This window comes from Penaeus vannamei, chromosome 32, assembly GCF_042767895.1.
Source record: "Penaeus vannamei isolate JL-2024 chromosome 32, ASM4276789v1, whole genome shotgun sequence".
NCBI lineage: Eukaryota > Metazoa > Arthropoda > Malacostraca > Decapoda > Penaeidae > Penaeus > Penaeus vannamei.
Window position 1 is genome coordinate 5197853 of NC_091580.1, and position 7500 is coordinate 5205352.

Consider the following 7500-nt stretch of genomic DNA (forward strand, 5'->3'; position numbering starts at 1 on the left):
TCGGATTTATAGCTTTTAGGAAATTTTGAACTTCTAGTCCATGACTTTTGATGCTTTCTCTATTTTCTGTCGCCTGGTGTTTCCCGATACATGAGATACGTAAATTCCACATCAGTTCATTGTAATATTTTTATGTATTTCCTTTTATATCGACGGTAATTGTGTTGCCGATATACAGGGTGCGCACTAACCACTTCAATTCACTTTTTTTCAATGCTTATGTCAATTATGCATATATTTCCCCCTTTCCGGAAGAAAATGTCTGACCTTTTTCTGTTTTCCTATGTTGTACTATAATAAACACAGTTCAGTGATATTTGTAAAGGCTAACTTCGTCTGGGTCTTATATGTGGCCCAGTCACTTTCAGCTATTTAAAGCTCTCAACTGATTCATCACTGGTTATCGTGGTGGCCGGATTGCCGGCATGCTCCACAGCCTCCGAGGTGTGAGCAAGGGGCATACTTTCACCAGCCCTACGACTGAGGTAGATGGTTCCTGCTTCATAAATCCTGTCTGCTCGCAGCTCTGTAGAGAGTAATTGCTTGCCGCAGTATTTGCAACGACTGTCAGCATGGTCAGTGGTGTCAATAATCTGTCATGCACAGTGGTAGCCTTGTCTGATTCTGTGAAGAATGGCATGGGCACCACTAGTAGTTGTTGCAAAGTGCCAGTGGGTCATAGCCAGTGGCATCTGAATACCATCTGGCCGAGGGGAGGTTCTTGTTTTCTGATTACAATGTTTGCGCAAGCAGTGGCGTAGCTAGCTGCTTGCTCCTCAAAGATTAAGTAATCAATGAATAAACCTTATAACTCACGGTTTCATAAAATGTATGTATGTAAATTACGAAACTATACAATAGATCTCATAGTTTGTGCACAAAATAAAAACATAAAAGGACTAAGTCTGCCTGTGTTGGTAGGGCTACTACGAGCCACACACTCTCGGGCGTGATCCCACTACTGCTCGACACGGGTGCTTTTGGCTGCTGGGTTTCCCCCCTGGCCCGGTTCACACCTCCTTAGTCAACCTGGACGCCCTTGGCTCCCCAAGGGTGGCCATATTGATGCCAAGCTTAGTGCGGACACCCAATCAACATGGGTGATCCCGCAGCAGTGATCCCAACCTCAAGCCATCCTATAGTCCAAGCCACCGAGTCGCCGGTTTACAGAGCCTCGCCACAGACCCCAGCTCTTGACTATGCGCTTGGAATGCTTTATAACGTAATCCAACAGTATTACCTTTATTTTCATAAACTACGTGAAGTAGGCTATATTGTATAAATGTATATGCATATTCAGTCAAATATTACTTTCATATACATGAAACAAGTTAAACATGTATTGAGAAAATATATATGCATATGCATGTGTACATACAATACATACACAGAAAATGCTCTCGCTATATGTATGGATATATATATACATGTGTATATATATATATGTATATACGTATGTATATATATGTATATATATATATATGTATATATATGTATATATGTATGTATATAGAGATATATGTATATATATGAATATGAGTAAGTGCATGTGCGTTGTTTGTATATTGTGGAAATATTGAATATTCCTGTTCACTCTATCACGTTATTTCTTTAAATTATGGAAAAAATATGTAAGCCCGTTGTCTGTTCTTATCAGGGGATTGATTACAAAAATGTCAGTAATTATCCTAAGATTAAGGGGATGCTTTGCATACCAAAACAGCGTAAATACGGGGAAAAAGAAGCACGCCAAACAACGCCTAGAACGTCGGGGCGCGAACGCTCGCTGCACACGTGGATCGGGCCAGAAAACACACTTTACTTAATAACACGTTATATACGTTATTGACAAGGGTATAACTTTGAAGCAAGAACATTGATGTTTGTGCGATTAAAAATGTGGAACGCTTCACGATTTTGCGTGTCATCCTTGCGCAGGGGCCATGCTAATCTTCTCTGTATCGTTCCAATTTTAGTATATGTACTGCCGAAGCAAGTACATCAAAACTGTAACTTTTGGAAATTTTGAACTTTTGGGCGATGACCTTTTTTATTTTACGTATTACATATCGCCTCGTTCAGTTTAAAGTTTAGTTTAGTTACATCGATTCAGATTTGTAAAAAGTCCTTTCATTAAGCATACCAATGATGTATATGTATACATTAATGCGTATGTGTATGTGTGATGTGTGTGTGTGAGGTGTATGTGTGAGGTGTGTGTGTGTGTGTGTGTGTGTGTGTGTGTGTGTGTGTGTGTGTGTGTGTGTGTGTGTGTGTGTGTGTGTGTGTGTGTGTGAGTGTGTGTGTGTATGAGTGGGTGCGAGTATGCGAGTGTGTGTGGGTGTGTGAGTGTGAGTGTGTGAGTGTATGTGTCTGTGTGTGTGTCTGTGTGAGTGTCTGTGTGTGAGTGTGTGTGTGTGGGGGGGGGGGGTTGCGGGAAATAAGCTCAGGAAATTCATAAACTGAAATTATATAGAACTATGTTTTCATTGGTATCTTCTTAATTATTCTATTACAATGCTATTGATTGAAGGAAAATGTGCATTTAATTAACTCATATATTGTTTTCATGCTGCATATTGGATGTTTACTTGAATGAGTTGTATAAGTGAAGTAAAATTTACCCTTAGGATCTTTTATCTACCAAGTAATTTGTAAATTTATATACATAAATTTATCTACATGATAATTAAAAAGTGCGTAAATGTGCATGGAACTTAAGCGATCGATCGATGCACAAATGTTTTGTTATAAAACCATTTGAAAAGACAGTGTGAAATATAAGCAACATATTTTTTCATGTACTTATTATTCTAAATGAAAAATAATTACTCTCTCGTTATTATGTAAATGTGAGCCATGCTTCCCGTCCCTAACAGATGAGTCGAACACATACTATTGCTCTCGTCTCTTCAGCCAGGAGCGTAAATGCTTTTCACATGATTCACCTTATCTCGCCTTCATGCCATAAATATGTCGATCATCGCCACAACTTGTGGGTATAAAATTGAATAGATCAATTGATAACAAATAAAGAGAAAAGTTTTGGGGGAGCTAAGGAAATACTATGCGGAAAAATCTAAGCGTCACGCCGGCTTAAAAGGGAAGATTTTGTATTTGCTGCACATTGATTTTTTTTTCCGCCTAATTGAAATTAAATATAGCTATATTTCCTAATTTTCATGCGATACACTGGCTCAGGACTCGAACCTTTGAAGTTTCCATGTGAGAGCTTTGCTAACGGCCGCTCTCTCGCCATCATCGCTTATCTAACATCGCGGAATACGGCAGGCAGAAGTAATGCCCAGAAACATGATAGATGGATTATAAGATTATAAAATGTCTGTAATTATCCTAAAAATAAGGTGATGCACTGAATACAAGAGCAGTGTAAGTATGGGGAAAACGGAAGCATGTCAAACAACACCTAGAACGTCGGGGCGCGAACGCTCGCTACCCACGTGGATCGGTCCAGAAAGGGCGCTATATTTAATAACACGATATATACTTTATTGACAAGGATATAACTTTGAAGCAAGTACATTGATGTTTGTGCGATTAAAAATGTGGAACGCTTCACGATTTTGCGTGTCATCCTTGCGCAGGGGCCATGCTAATCTTCTCTGTATCGTTCCAATTTTAGTATATGTACTGCCGAAGCAAGTACATCAGGTAGGAAGCTATAGGAAAGTTTGAAGTTCATTGTAATATTTGTATGCCTTTCCTTTTTCATGGACGGTAATCGTGTAGCCGATATATAAGGTAAAGAGTAACTGCTCGTTGTATTTGCAACGCCTGACAGCATGGTCAGTACTGTCAATAATCTGTCATGCACAGTGGTAGCCTCGTCATGGGCACCACTAGTAGTTGTTGCAAAGTGCCAGTGGCTCATAGCCTGTGGCATGTGAATATCATCTGGCCGAGGGGAGGTTCTTGTTTTCTCATGAAATGCATGCGCAAGCAGTGGTGTAGCTAGCTGCTTGCTCCTCATATGTACCTGGTGATTCCCTTTGTAATTAACATTTTGTATTAAAGTCATATACTTAATTTCAGGGATCAAAGATTAAGTAATGACATTTAATAAACGCTTTCATAAAATGTATGTCTGTAAATTACGAAACTATACAATAGATCTCATAGTTTCTATACAAAATAATAAAAAGGACTAAGTCTGCCTGTGTTGGTAGGGCTACTACGAGCCACACACTCTCGGGCGTGATCCCACTGCTGCTCGACACGGGTGCTTTTGGCTGCTGGGTTTCCCCCCTGGCCCGGTTCACACCTCCTTAGTCAACCTGGACGCCCTTGGCTCCCCAAGGGTGGCCATATTGATGCCAAGCTTAGTGCGGACACCCAATCAACATGGGTGATCCCGCAGCAGTGATCCCAACCTCAAGCCATCCTATAGTCCAAGCTACCGAGTCGCCGGTTTACAGAGCCTCGCCACAGACCCCAGCTCTTAACTATGCGTTTGGAATGCTTTATAACGTAATCCAACAGTATTACCTTTATTTTCATAAACTACGTGAAATAGGCTATATTGTATAAATGTATATGCATATTCAGTCAAATATTACTTTCATATACATGTAACAAGTTAAACATATATTGAGAAAATATATATGCATATGCATGTGTACATACAATACATACACAGAAAACGCTCTCGCTATATGTATGGATATATATATATATATATATATATATATATATATATATATATATATATATATATATATATATATGTATATATATATATGTATGTATATATGTATATACGTATGTATATAGAGATATATGTATATATATGTATATACGTATGTATATAGAGATATATGTATATATATTTATATACGTATGTATATAGAGATATATGTATATATATATATATATATATATATATATATATGTGTGTATATACGTATGTATATAGAGATATATGTATACATATGAATATGAGTAAATGCATGTGCGTTGTTTGTATATTGTGGAAATATTGAATATTCCTGTTCACTCTGTTACGTTATTTCTTTAAATTATGAAAAAAAAAAAAAAAAATGTGAGCCCGTTGTCTGTCCTTATCAGGGGATTGATTACAAAAATGTCAGTAATTATCTTAAGATTAAGAGGATGCTTTGCATACAAAAACTGTATATACGGGGAAAAGGAAGCACGCCAAACAACGCCTAGAACGTCGGGGCGCGAACGCTCGCTGCCCACGTGGATCGGGCCAGAAAACACACTTTACTTAATAACACGTTATATACGTTATTGACAAGGGTATAACTTTGAAGCAAGAACACTGATGTTTGTGCGATTAAAAATGTGGAACGCTTCACGATTTTGCGTGTCATCCTTGCGCAGGGGCCATGCTAATCTTCTCTGTATCGTTCCAATTTTAGTATATGTACTGCCGAAGCAAGTACATCGGAATTGAAGCTTTTAGGGAAATTTGAACTTCTTGTCCATGACTTTTGATTGTTTCCGTATTTTCTGTCGCCTATTGTAGTTGACGATACATGGAATACGTACATTCCATTTCAATTCATATTTGTACGATTCAGGCTTTCATCCGCTGAATGAACCAAAGGAGGATGACGCCTTGGTATAAGGAGAGAGAGGAATGGTATGGGTAGATAGCTATCCTTGGACATGAAGAGAAATTGCAGTAATATAGAAGGGGACGACAACCCTTACTTAGTCAGTTTTTGTATCTTGTCCGTATGAAGTGTTAAAAAGCTGTATTATTTACTGAGAGGTTTTAAGACCGGAGCCACAGTTAAATATAGGAAACTGATTTTACGGAACACATCAATGATATATTTGTATAAATGTATGTGAGTGTGTGTGTGTGTGTGTGTGTGTGTGTGTGTGTGTGTGTGTGTGTGTGTGTAGATAATTCTCAGATATATACCTATATACTTATATAAGTACACACACATATATATAGAGAGACAGACAACTAAATGCATAGTGTATGCGTATAACTATTATACGACCGAACAAAAAATGGCCGGGAAAATATGATATAAAAGTATCAAATAAAAGAAGTACAGAAAACAAATATATTACAAGGGTACAAAATGCAAATTCTAGTGTTGAGTAAGGTGGGCCGGATAATCATGTAGAACATATGCTACTTCAAGAGGGTCATATCATTCAAATATATAGAGTATCATTCAATGACCTCTACCTGATTATTGAATTACAAAGCTTTCGATTGAAGTTCTGTGGGGAAATATGCATTTCATTGACTGATATATCGTTTCATGTTGCATATTGGGCGTTTGCTTGAATAAGTTTAGTTATAATAAAACCTGTCCTTAGGATCTTTGAGCTATCTAGGAATCTATATGTACATAGATTTATGTATATATATGATCTTTAATAAGTACGAGGATGTGCATGGGACTTGCTGAACAATCGATGCAAAACAAATATCTTTTATTAGGAAACGCTTTAAATCAAATGTGAAACGTTTTAAAAAGGCGTGAAGTATACGCAATATAAAATAATCATAAGAATCTTCCTTGTACTTATAATTTCAAATGCAAAACAACTAGCTGCTTGCCTGTTAACAGCTATGTCCCCCAAAATGATGAGGCGGAAATATACCCTTGCTCTCGTCTCTTCACCCAGGAGCGTTTTTTGGGAGCTACCGAATACTGTGCAGAAAAATCGAAGTGAAACACCCACTCATAGGTTAAAGGTTTACATTCGCTACACAGGGGTTTCTTTTCGCCTTGTTGAAGTTAACCATACCCACATTTCCTTCATATTTCCATCCGGTACACTGGTTCAAGAGTTAAACCTTTAAAGTTTCCATGTGATAATTTTGCTAACGGTCGCTTTATCGCCATCATCGCTTACCTAACATATGCGGAATACGGCAGGCAGAAATAATGCCTAAAAATTGAGATGAATAATCAAAATGTCTGTAATTATCCTAATAACGTGATGCACTGCATACAAAAACAGTGTATATATTGGGAAAAAGAGAAGCATGTCAAATAACGTCTAGAAGGTCGGGGCGCGAACGCTCGCTACCCTCGTGGATCGGGCCAGAGAGGGCACTTTACTTAATAACACGCTATATCCTTTATTAATAAGGGTATAACTTTGAAGCAAGAACATTGAAGTTTCTGCGATTAAAAATGTGGAACGCTTCACGATTTTGCGTGTCATCCTTGCGCAGGGGCCATGCTAATCTTCTCTGTATCGTTCCAATTTTAGTATATGTACTGCCGAAGCAAGTACATCAGTTATGAAGCTTTTAGGAAATTTTGAAGTTCATAGAAATAATTGTATTTCCTTTTACATCGACGGCAATTTTGTTGTCGACATATAGGGTGCACACTAACCTCTTCAATTCACATCATAACAGTCAAATTTTCATTGCGTATCTTAAATATGCATATATTTCCCCCTTTCCAGAAAAAGTCTGACGCTTTTCAGTTTCCTTATTTTATATTATAATAAATACAGTAGTTCAGTTCAGGG

The 7500-nt window shown here is 37.8% G+C and overlaps 4 non-coding genes across 4 annotated transcripts; all 4 read right to left on the reverse strand.

Moving 5' to 3' along the window:
* Positions 1–1893: 1893 nt before the first annotated feature.
* Positions 1894–2000, reverse strand: LOC113818394 (U6 spliceosomal RNA). Its single transcript, XR_003476861.1, has one exon. It is a non-coding gene; the product is annotated as a U6 spliceosomal RNA (small nuclear RNA).
* Positions 2001–3560: 1560 nt separating this feature from the next.
* On the reverse strand, positions 3561–3667 carry LOC113818405 (U6 spliceosomal RNA). Its single transcript, XR_003476872.2, has one exon. It is a non-coding gene; the product is annotated as a U6 spliceosomal RNA (small nuclear RNA).
* Positions 3668–5319: 1652 nt separating this feature from the next.
* On the reverse strand, positions 5320–5426 carry LOC113818403 (U6 spliceosomal RNA). The gene has a single exon (XR_003476870.1). It is a non-coding gene; the product is annotated as a U6 spliceosomal RNA (small nuclear RNA).
* A 1724-nt stretch (positions 5427–7150) lies between these two features.
* LOC138867869 (U6 spliceosomal RNA) lies at positions 7151–7257 on the reverse strand. The gene has a single exon (XR_011399910.1). It is a non-coding gene; the product is annotated as a U6 spliceosomal RNA (small nuclear RNA).
* Positions 7258–7500: the final 243 nt, after the last annotated feature.